A 13180-nucleotide genomic window follows, 5' to 3' on the forward strand; every position below is an offset into this window, starting at 1 on the left:
ACCCTACGGTGCGGCGTTTGGGAAATCGCTGTGTGTTGTGTGCATTCACACTTTATACTGTTGTGCTGTATACCCGGTGATGTCATTGGGTGTGTCTGTGCAGCCGTATCCATGGATTATTTTCGGTGTTTTACGGTTGCAACTGCAACGGTATTGCCTTTAGTGTTGCATTACAGTTGCCTGCATTGGCTTAGCTTTGCATCTTACATTACTGCATCCTGCAGGCACATGGCATATGATGCATTTTATCTGCAGCCGCAGTTATGCTACCTCTGTACTTGGCTATGCTATTTCGGTTCTTTGTTCTTTGCATTTCTACTACATCCCCTACTATCTTTGCATTCATATGCCTCCCTTTCCCATTATGCAGGACTCTGCATACAGAGTTGTCGGCTGCCGCTTGCCCTTCCTGGATTAATTGGTGTTGATTGCTCATTACGGCTCCAATTACACTGCTTCCGCATTTCCTCATATTCTCCGCATTACCTTCCTATATCCGTGGCTGTTGACGGGAGGCCGTCACATGACTGTGTTGGGGAACATAGTCATCCTCGTGCACATGCATCTGTGCGCGCATTATGTACTCTCAGCGCATCTATTTCCTCACACGCCGGTCCTGCTGCTGTGATGTGCATTGTACAGCCCAGGTTTGCTGGCCTCCAATATGCTTCCTCATACTGTGGCACACCCTCTGCGATTGACATGTATCTCGTGTAGGCCACTCCTCGGTGTAGTACCGCTGCGCCGCTTGCTCCATCCTTACACCGCGCCAGCTTTGCGATTCACTATTATCTGCCTCATTTGCATGGCATTGACTGCTAATACATGGTTACGGCGCCGAACACTGCCACCACTCCTTGACAACCCTTGCGCTGGGGTTGGGCTTTCCATACATACTATGGTGTGTGGTGGCTGTACAGCTGCTGTGTATTATACAGCTCTTTTAGGACATTGTCATATTATTTCATTGCTTTGCACCTTCTGTACACATATCCGGGGGTTCTGCTGTGGTTTCTACGCACATGACATTTTTGTCATTATTTACAGTATGTGCATGTTTTCTTTGGACATTCTCGGTGCCTTTTCCCCTTTGGCATATTGCACCTGTATGATACCTGACGTTGACAGCCTTCCGTTACTCCTTGGTCAAGTTTGGGTAAATGTAAACCGTTTTTTTCGGTTTACATTGCCGTGCCCTTACGCTACGCATGCCCCACTTCGTGAATCACTATTTGCCTTCATTTGCATGGTGCAATACCGCACACAGTGTGATTAGCATACCTACGCCGGGGGCGGCGCAGGTCCGCGCGCCGGTAGTGCACGTGGGATTGCTTCATACCTGAATCGCTCGGTGGCCATATTTGGCTTTATAACGCCGACGCTATGCTGGCGCCTGGCGCAAGGTTCATGAATCCCGGGGTATGTTTTTGTTTTCAGAAAATTTTGTAATAGCTAAATAAGAAGTGTTATTGACAGGTTTTTCAGCTCACAGGGCAACTTGGATTATGGTATAGGGAAATGATATTTATATAAAAATAGGGAAGGTATAAAAAGAATAAATTAAGTGAAATGGGATGCTAATGGGAGAAAGGAGGCTATGACATTATGGCAAGCTCATGTAGAAATGAGAGAATTTTATAATGTTTGGTCAGAGTGGTGGCTAAATTTTCAGCTAAAATATAAAAAATGCTATGTGATATGAAACAAAGAGAAGCTATATATGGAAAAATAAAATATAAAAATATAATCAATGATATGATTTATTGTTTAGAGAAGAAAGATGAACTTTTTTCATTAAAGAACAGAAGTTATATAATTTGAATAAGAAAAAATAGAATATTTATTGTAAACATAAATATATTTCTTGAAAGGAAAAGTAAAAAATTGTAAAGTGAATAATAGTGTAATGAGGGAAATAAAATATTATTCAGGTAGAATGCATAATACACAAGAAGAGAACATATTAAGACATTATTTAAAGAGCAGTGAACAAAGACATGGAAAGAATGGGACATAAATACATTATCTGATATAAAGAATAAGGATTTAGAAAAATATATAAGAATAGAAGAGCTAGGACATTCAATAAAAGTAATGAATTTAGGTTCATCAACAAGAACAAAAAAGAAAAAATGGTTTATAAATGAATGGTTAGAAAAAGGTTTCAGGTATAAAGAGGTGTATATGGAATAAAGGAGAGAATGAAGGAACACAGAACTGGAGACCAATTGTGTTAAATAACACAGATTATAATATTTTTTTATGAAAATATTACAAAAAAGGTTGGAAGAAAAAGTAAGCAGTGTTGTGAATGACCACATGTTTAGCATAAAATGAAAAAAGTTCAAGATGTATTGTTAATAATTAGGGAAATGGTAGATAATATAGTAGTTAGAAATGTTCAGGCAAAACGATGATAGGAGATTTAAGTAAAACACTTGATTCAGTTCACCATTCAGTATTATGGGATATGTTATTTATATATATATATATATATATATATATATATATATATATATATATATATATATATAGGTAAGAAGCTTAAAAACATGTGCATGTCAGAATATAGGTATAGCATAGTAAAAATGATGATAAATGGATGGCTAGGTAAAAATATAACGGTAGAAAATGGCATTAGACAAGATTGTCCTTTGAGTGGTTCACTATTTGTATTAGTAACGAATGCAATATCAACTTTTATGAATAAGAAAAAGGACATTATGATTTATATTTCAAATGAAGGGATGAATGCCTATTTTTAAGTTATGCAGACAATATTATCATTACAACAAAGAATGAAGTATGTATGCAGTAATAAAACAAATGCAAGAAATCATCTAGATCATTGGTTTTGTATTAAATAAAGACAAAAGTTAAAGTTTAGATTTTGAAGGAAGGATTAGAGAAATTAATTTTAATAAAGAAAAAATTAATTTCCTTAGGATAAACTTCTGGAAACAAAAAATTTATATTCTATATCGAAAGAAAAAATAGAGGAAATTAAACACGTGTGTGTTTTAAAAGTGTTTTAGACTCTCCTTTAAAAAAAGACAGTTTATTTAATAAATTCTGTACTATTCACAACAATGACTTACATAACATGTGTTTATAGTCTTCCTTTAAACTTAGAACAGGATTTATATAATATTTTCTTTTATTTGGTGATCAAGGTTGAACTCTGTAAAAAGAGGGGTGTTTTGCGAAAAGTGAAAAAGGAAGTTTAGGGTTACAAAAAACCCTATAATATATATGTATTCACAAAACTTATATACAGTCATGAAATGTTTAAAGGAAATTGAGGGATCATTATTAATGAAAATATTAAGTTTAAAATATAAAACCGAATGGTTGATTTTTTTCTTTAGTTCAAGAAAAAGGAGGGTGCTTTGTAATAAAGAAATGGAAAATTATCATGACAAGGAAAATAAATGTGAATAAAACTGATAATAAGAGAAAAGAATGGTATGATATGATTATGGAAAATATTATAGGATATATCCTTGGAATGAATTAAATACTGAGAAAAGAAATGCTATAATTGCAAGGATGAAAAGATATGAAAGACATATAGAAGGTCAGGATTTCTTATGGAGAAGTTTATACAAAAATGACCAATAAAGTTGAATATGCCACATAGAAGTATAAAAGGCAGAGTATGTTTATATTGTGGGAATTCAAAACTTGTGAACATGTTTTCTTGGAATGTAATAGATTGAAAACAATTGGAAAAAGATCATAGATATGAAATATATGAATGAATGTAAAGATGTAAATAATTTAAATATGGATATAATTGAATTTGGGTATTAAAGAAACAAAATAAGAAATAGGTTGAAAGCCTGGATAAAAAATATTCATTATATCATGGTTGATTTGGGGTCAGAGCATTAAGGAGATTACGCTTAATGAAAAATGGAACTTGGCAATGATGCTGAAAAAATAAGGTATAGGTTGTGGAAATTGAAGTGGTGGTCAAGAGATTAAAAGTATGTCATCTATAGGATGAATTTAAATGTAAAAGGAAGAAGACATTTGTAAATTGTGTATACATTGTAAATAAATAAATATATATATATACATATCTATGTATATTGTAAAAAAGTAATAATGTGAATAACTATTGATTGTATATATAATTATCGATTGTGTAAATAAAGAAGCCCTACTCTTTGAAGGATAGGAACTGGAGCACTGTCTGAAGTTGATAGGTGGTGCTAGAAGGCTACTACTCCAGTTAAATTCCAAGATAGATGAGGGTGTAGCAAAGCTAGGGAGAGATAAGCAAGAGATACATTACTGAAGGAAAACAATGAAATAAAAGAGCTGGAAAATGAAGGGATAGAGACCCAAGTACTGATAGATTTTATGAGCCAGGCAGGGCAAAAGAAGGAGAAGAAGCAAGATGGAGAAAGTATTACAAGAAGAAGAAATTTAGAGACTGGAAACAGAAACAACAGCTTGTGAAGTGACAACACTGTGTGTATTTTCAGCTGGTGGAGAAGCCAATTTTCAGGGGTTACCATTGCAACAGGGTTTTTGTTACACTAAAGAAGAAGTTATGCAGATGCAGTGAGGCAAGGAAGAGTGGAGGAAGGAACTGAGAGGGAACAGACATTTGCATTTTTATCAATAGTAACAAAAAAGATGACCAGTGATAAAAATAAAAAGTAAATGTGATGACAGTGTGAACAGGTATGACGTTATTAATAGTATTGAGTTACCACTAAGGTTTAACATTAAAGAAATAAAAAGTATTAATTCATTCAGAAGCTAAACATTTTTGTGAAGTGTCATTTGAAAGCTTTAACTTGCTGAAAAAATGTATGACTAAGACTGAAAAAAGAAATACAGTAGCACCTGGAAAGACTATTTATTTTAGAGCTTAAAACTATAACTAAAAAAGAAAATAAATGTGCAATTTAGGACTTCATAGATATAAAAGTTGTTAAAATTGTGATATCCTGGTAATCAACTCCCAGATGATATGAGAGATATTTGGTGAAGTGCTGATGTTTACCAATAAAAATAACTTTTCTATTAAGGTTATAGTTGAGACACAAATATTGATAATTGTTTTCTGAGAAAGGCCTTTGGGGTCCATCCACCTCCAACAGTTGTAATAGATGTCGATTTGATTGAAATCTTTACCCTTTTATTGTCCAAACAAACAAAGGACTTATGAACTCCAGGTCATTTTAATTGTAAGTCTTTAAACTTGGTTAATGTAATATCATGCACAGTATGTGAAGTTTTTCATTTTGGTCATACTAAAAGGACACTAGGTCAGAGGGTATATGAGCATCAATATACTATACAAAATCAAATGGAGAAAATGCTTTGTATAAACATTCAGAGACATGTTCAAATGTCAAGAAGTTTGTATTTTACATTCTAGAAGCCATGTAAAAGTATTCTCTTTGGAAGATAAACTTAGTTCTAGGGAATATCAATTGCAGGTTCTGATGAATGCAACATCGTACTGTATCTGGTTTAATGAACATTTAAGTTTTAAATTTGTACTTCAAAAGAGGAAGTTGAAATATTAGGATGTTTTTATTAGTTAATAAAAACAATGTGTTTTCAGTTATGTAATTATAGAAGTCGATAGGTTGTGTTTTTTTTTTAATTTAGTCTGAAGAAATCTTCTAGTGGGATGAAAGACCTGTGTTATCAAATTTTTATAATGTTTTCCTTATGTGAATCTTTTAGCTTTTACCCCAGAAGGACCTAAAGCTTACATTTTAACAATTTTTAATTTTTTGTGTTTACATAAGTGGATTTTTCCTTTTTCGTTTTTATTAAGAGAGGAGTAAAAGAAGGATGTTTGATGAGTATGTTCTTATTTATATTAGTAATGAATGCAGAAGTACATGCATGAATGTATGAAATAAATGAGGCAAGATCTGAGATGGAAGTAAATGTTATATTACAAAAATGTAGGATATGTGCAGATGATTTACTTCTAATAAAAAAGAGATAAATAATTGAGGTTGTGATAAGAATCAAAAAAGCTGCAAAAAAGCTGGCCCATGGTTAAACATATTGAAATGTAAGGGATTTGATGCGATTAGAAAATAAATGGAAAATATCTCACAAAAAAGGAAATAAAGATTTTGAGAATGACATTTGTTTAGTATGAAAGTGTAATAAATCAATCAATAGAGAGAGATACTGGAACAAATAAAAACATGTTAGCTTGGTGAAAAAAATTACTTAGCGTTTTAGAAACAGACAATGCTAAATACTTATGTATCAAGAGAATATGATATTTAGGGAGAATATATATGTTTTCCACTCAAAATGAAAAAGAGTTATTGGAGATTTTTATCTTCATTTGTGGATGAAGGCTGAACCGAGTGAGAAGAGATATAATTTATAAAAAAGAAGATGGGAATTTTTAATTTAAAAGATCCAGTGGTGCATTTGGCATCTATGCATTTATTTTGGGTAATGAGAAAGGTAAAAGAAAAGACAAAAAGAAATAATAGGTAAGATGTTATATGAAAAATATAAAAATATATGGGCAGAAAAAACAGGAAAAATGAAGGAAAAGAAAAGAAAAGAATAGAAAAATGGTACAGGATAGAAGATAAAGAATATGACAAAAAATGAAATAATGGAATTTAAAAGTAAGTTATGCTACTGATGGACAAAGAAAAGCATGGTATAATATCATTTTAGAATTTTTTATTGGTGTGTGCACATGGAAAGAATTAAAAGAATATAAAAAGAGAATAAAAGACAGAAGAAAAAGGATTGATTTTTTTTTATGAAGCAGAGGATTTTTATGAAGAATTTTATTAGACAAGTTACAGGAAAAAATAATATAAGATTGTGGTTAAACTTTGAAAATGATGGTATGGGTTTATATGCATAAATATGAGTATAGCATTGTATATGAAGCATGATAATGTGAAGAAATGGAATAATGTACTGCTTGTAACAATATGGGTGCTGTGGAAAAAAGAGATGTGAAAATTTGTTATATAGCAAGAAAATGGAAAAGGTTGATTCATTAGCTGAAATAAGAAGATGGTTGTCAAAAAGAGTATGGGGTAGAGGGTTTATATAAAGAAAAAAGAACAAAATAAATAAAATTGTTTAAGTTCTATTGTGATGACAGCTTGTAAATAATAAGTATGACTGTAAAAAAACAGAGTGTAAGTAAGTGATTTAAAGTTTTTATATGGCATAAAACCAATCTAAATATTAAAGCACCAGTAATCTTTTGAATAAGTGTTTTGGGATATTTTGCATCAACCTGAGCCACCATCAATCCAAATAGATGGGTTGTCAGTGTAATGCCTTACCTGGAAGGCAGCACACTCAGGAGTTTAGAATTCCCCCCACCCATGCAGTCCTTTACTTCTAATAGGTACTTTTTAGTTGTTTGTTTTTTTTTTTTTTTTTTTTTTTTTGAGATCTCTAACTTTCAGCTTTGTTTCCTGGATCAGAAACATGTCAACTTCTTTTATGTTATTTTTAAGTGTTCTGTTCCTTTTGATCGTGTTTCATATCCTCCCCCCACACCATGCTACAGGTCTTTATATTTAGTTCTCTTTACTGTGCTCTGATCTTCCATCACCTATTTTCAAGATAGCTCTTCCCTCCATTTAATAATCCGAGGGTATCTCTTACTTGGCCTTTCCCATTTTCCCTACTGGATTTTTTTTTCTCTTGTTTCTTCTTTTGTGACCTTTTTTCATCTTTTCACTATTAAAAACTTCTGTTGTCCACCACGGCAGTAAAGCTTGATAATAAAATCAAAACTTTAATAAAAAAAGAGAATATAACATAAAACAAGCAGTCCTCAGTCTGCATACATTATCAAAACAGATCAATGTCTTAAGGAATGTATTCTTAGACATTTAAGGGACATCAAACAGAAAGATCCCAATAATGCCTTAGCAGCCCATATAGTACAGTATCCTTCTCATGACTTTGTATTTAAGGCTATAGAGGCAGTCTGTCAGACCACAAGAGGAGGCGATGTTCATAATCGCACAGAGTTAAGGGAAACATGCTGGATAATTAATTTAAGAGCAAACAGATTACCAGACTTGAATATCATATTGCCATTAAAACCTGCGTTTAGGAATAGAAGGAACACAAAGCCTACTTGAATGTTGCTTCATTTATATAATGTATTCACATACATAGCTACTAGTTTTCTCATATACAATCTCATAGTAAAAAGAAATACTGCGCCTTTAATTATAATGAAGGAAATTGTACCTCTTTGCTAGCTGGCCTCCTTTTGGTTTGCAACAAGGGCGTGTCACAGATGAATGACTGTGATGCCTTATAAATACAAAAGCTGAACAGTCCTTTTTCACGATCTGAGGAAGGCATATTTGCAGAAAGCGCTTATCTGAAGACTGAGGACTGCTTGTTTTATGTTATAGTCTCTTTTTTTATTAAAGTTTTGATTTTATTATCAAGTTTTACTGCCATGGTGGACAACAGCAGTTTTTAATAGTGTTTGCCTTTTCTTTTCCTCATTGTTGTCCTTCACAGTGTAAGAAAGTTGTTTACCTTTTTTCATCTTTTCCTCTTTTTTTTCCCTCTGGCTTTCTCTTTTTTTTCATTTCTGCAGTCCCTAGCTTCCATGTCCCTTGCTCTCTGCCTTTCCATGTTATTTATCTTTTTTTCTAACTCCTTCTTCTTCATCTGTTCTCCTGTTTATGTCACTTCTTTTCCTGCCTCACACTATTTACATCTCATTTTGTGACTTCACTCTTGTTATACCAGTGCATCATTTACCTCTATCACTGCAATGTTCCCTTAAGTTTTCATCTATATGACAGCAACAATGCCAATAACTATGTAAGCCCTTTTCTGTCATGTGCATACTTGTGTGATGTATTTTGTACCCTTTTCAAGACTTTTATTATTTTCTAGCTAATTGTTATGGCTGTGTTACTATTCCTGCCTTTACATGTATCTACCTGTCTTCCTTACTTGTATGGTCTTCTTGTAGCTCCCCTTCTGTATTTCATGAGGACATCTATGTCTTCATTTCCTGTGAGATATCTGAATATGGTTGATGAGTGTCATGTATCAGCTACTATGTGATTGTCCTGCCACATAGGCTGTTGTTTCAGCTAGCTCTCTCACTTCCATATCTGCAGGGTGCAAACCAAAGCTGTAAGTGCCCCAGTTTACCCATGTTGGTTTGCTTTGCCTACACTTCCGCTGTGCCTTCAATTTGCTGCTATCCCCATTTAAAGCTATTTACACGATATCACTATGCTCAAATTTGCCCTAGCGTGAGTATTTCTCCTTGTCCTTTCAGGTTTCCTTTCTGTTATTGCTGTCTTCACCTAGTGTACCCTGCTGTACACTGTAGCCTTTCTGAAATGTAAACTTCCCAATCCCAATCCCAACAATGTGATATGTATATCACATGTATACGGCTCACAACCTCTTTGCTCAAGAACTTAGAATGCAGAGAAAACTAGTAGGATTCAAATGCCCACAAGCATGGATATTTTATATATTACTCTAATTGACAAATAAATAAATGAATAAATAAATATTCACAAAAAATAAATAAATAAATACAAAAAGTAATGTTTTTCACATTGACATACAGTTTCTGAACAAAAGAAGTACAAAACTCTATTGTCTGGCATTACTGACTGATGGTGGTCTTCAATGATATAACAGAAAATCAAACCTTTTATTAGAGCCACATCAAAGTATGAGTCTGGTAAAATTTTAATACTGATTTTAAATGGTGAAAATCATGCTGGCCAGACTCAAAAAAAAAAAAAATACTGAGGGTCAGCTCCACTGCATCCACTGCACATCTTGTATAAGTAACAATCAAAGAGCACAATTATAAAGAGAGGTAAATGCACACTCTAGAAACAACTGAAATAAAACAACAAAAGAAGGGTAATTTTCTCTTTCTATTGCTGTAGTTAATTAAGCTCATGCACACTTGACTCAAGCAGTCATTTAGAATTTCCTTTGTTCCCTCCTTTTGTGAGTTTGACTACTTATTTCATCCAGTCAGCCTTGTTTCTGCTGAGCAACATGACACTTCTATTATTGAATTAGTCCCGCCATTCCTGCATTCCATTTTCCATGTTCCTGCTTCTGCTAAGTCTCCTTGTTGCATGAATGTTTTTCTCCAGGGGGTTTGCTGATTTCCATCAATTCCTCTTGCTTCTGCTGGTACCATAACCTTTAACCTGGCTGCTCCAATGCCATGATTTTTAATTTGCTTTTCCTTTTCTATGTCCTCTTTCATCCTTTTAGGATCCTATTGCCCACTGACTAAGTTCCTCATTGGTATTGCTCCATCTCTTCCTTGAGGATCTGTTTGGTGGGAGGCCCCCTTCATGCATAATTAGTGAGCATCTCTAATGGGTTTTCATGTGAGCTTGCTTTTGCTGCTGTTCCGGACCCACTTGCAGTGTGCCCTAGTGTGTCTTTTTATGTGGGTTTATACTTTCATTCTCTGATGTGCTGGAGGGTTTCATTTTGTATGAGTTTTTTCTTACTTTCATTTCCTGTATTGTGTCATTTAATCCTTGTGTCTTTCTTAATGCTCTGAATCATTTTGAACATCTCACACATCTTTGGAGTCTTAAGATGCTTAGTGTCCTGCAGTATATGCCAGTAATTTTGCTGGCTATTGAAACCTGAAGTTCACCTTCCTTCTTCTTACTTCCTCACTAATGATGATACATTCTTTGCTTTGGTGGTGTAGTCTGTTTTATCTACAGTGATTCTGATTTTTCTACCTTTAAGGCCAATTAACATTGTTTTCCTAGCATTCATGGCAGTCCATTCTTTAGTTGTATAAGAGTGAAGCTTACCTAGCGCATACCTTGAGTTTCTTCTGAGCATCTGATTTTTCTCTGACTTTGTATTTTGTCCATTTCCAGGTCCTGGTACTAGAAAGGCTTCATATGCGCTCTTATCAGTGTCTGTAAAGACTGTACATCTCTTCACTTGCAATTCTCTAAATGATTCCAGCATTTTTTTTTTTGCAAATTGATCTCATTTTCAGCTTGTCCATTTCTTACTCTTGGATGTTTAGTCTTTCTGTGCACCTTTTCAGTTGGTTAACTTATTTGTTCTGAGCCTTGATTGTTTCCCTCCAGAAGTCTGTATTGTTAAGAGACTTTTTCCACCATCTGGGTCAAACCTCCTATATCTTCTGTCATGTTCCCTTCTTTTTGCTCTTACATTCTTGCTCCTGTTTCAGTACACTGTGTCCTGTCTATATTTCACTTCTCTTTCCACTTTCTCTGGATATTTTTGAGACTTTCATCTGAGGCTGTGGTAGAGCTCATGTTTATGCAGCCATATTGGTTTGCTTCTGCCATAAAGTGATGAGGAAGAATGATTTTGAATAGCAATTCCTGCTAAATATTGGTGTGTGAATGAAATCAAAATGCCAGCCTGACTGCATTGTCTTTCCCTAGTACAGCAAATGATTATGGCTCTGGCAGGCCCATGAACATCTATATATAATATGGCCTTCAGTATACTTGTTGAATCTCACTGGAATTCTTCTTTCACCCTATAAATGGTGGCTTCATATAACAAATTTTGTTATGGTGTAATTTGTATCCAAGCCATAAAAGGAGGTTGGGGCACATCTGGTCCACTTATGCCAACTCAATTGCCTCTGTATCTAGGGAATTATAATTGTCTGCCAAGGCAGGGTGAATCCTTCTTTTATTAGAAGAGACTCTGGACATCTATGGGGAATTCAGAGCTGAAAAACTCTCAGAAAATATTGAGCCAGCTAGAATAAATCCTTGGATTAGCCTAGAGAAGTGATTTGAGCTGAGGATTCACTCAGTTTAAAGTGGGATAAGCTCTCAGATGATGGATTCAGTTTTGCTACCTTGGGTATCAGTTTCTCAGTAGATAATGGTTAGAGGGTTCTGCTCAGAGGCAGAGAACTTCAACTTAGTATCCATGAAACTCCTCTGGGGTTAACAGTGGAAGGGCACTGCCCTCCCCCTTGATGAATAAAGAGTGGGAGTTGGCTGCAGTGACCATCAAAATACCAGCAAACTAATTAATATTGTAATAGTTTTGTTTCAGGAGCACATTCTTAAAACTGAAAGCATGGTGGCCTCCAGAAGAGCCATACTAGAGGCCTCGGAAAACAACTGACTCCAAGTATAGGGGTCTGTAAAAACCTGTCTGATCCTTATGACACCTGGGCATTTTTCAGATTGCTTGCACTTCTGGAAGGCAAACTTGTAGGTCTTAACATATGCCATGGTGACACAGGACCAGGCACGTGTCTTCTTTTGAGCATTGTAAACCTTGCAGAATGTGCACAGCCATCAACATTTTTGGTGAATCTAAGCAAAAGCAGCAACAACTATAAAAACCCTTTTGCAGAATCTGTTTGCCAAACTCAGTATGTTTTTTTCATCACTGTTACTATCTGACAATTGCAACTATGCAAAATAATGTCAGATTAAATAAGAACAGATTGTCCTATGGAGTACTTATCTGAAATCTCTGGAAGCAGACCAGCATATCAGACACTGTTCAGCATACAAACTCACATGGGTCATGGCAAGAAGCCTCTAAAAATGGTGTTGATTGATGCTCCTACATATAGTTTATGTCCTAATTGCCTGAATGGGTTTGAGTTGGTCACTGTCAAAAAAGGGAAGGAAACATTCTGGCTATTGCACTGGCCATCAGGCTCCTGCAGGCAATAATCCTAGAAGTGATATGTCCAACACTGAATATTATGGAAAACATCAACTCTATAGCTACTGTAGACATATATCAGAGAACTCATCTTACAGAAGGCTTTTATTGTGCAACATTACAAGTGACTAATGCTGTGGGTGTCTAGAAGAAGAAACACAGAAACATTTAGGCAGCACTTCTACAGACACAATCAGCCAAAGGTGTTACCAGTGCAAAATTTAGGAGAGAATGAAATGGAATGATACTACCAAGGTGTACAGCAAGCTCGAACTTACTGGTTTCATCTGAAACAAGGCCAAATAAAAACTATCGGAAGCAGACACACAGAACAAAAGAAATATGACATATCTTTTGAGTCTCTGGATATACAAAACAGGAACACAATCACTGTAGGTTTGAAAAGTTCTTTTAATTCTGGTACCTCGGCCTTGGGAGAAGGCGAAGGCCGAGGTACCAGAATTAAAAGAACTTTTCA

This window comes from Protopterus annectens, chromosome 2.part0 (genome assembly GCF_019279795.1).
Source record: "Protopterus annectens isolate FY-2018-M chromosome 2.part0, PAN1.0, whole genome shotgun sequence".
Classification (NCBI taxonomy): domain Eukaryota; kingdom Metazoa; phylum Chordata; order Ceratodontiformes; family Protopteridae; genus Protopterus; species Protopterus annectens.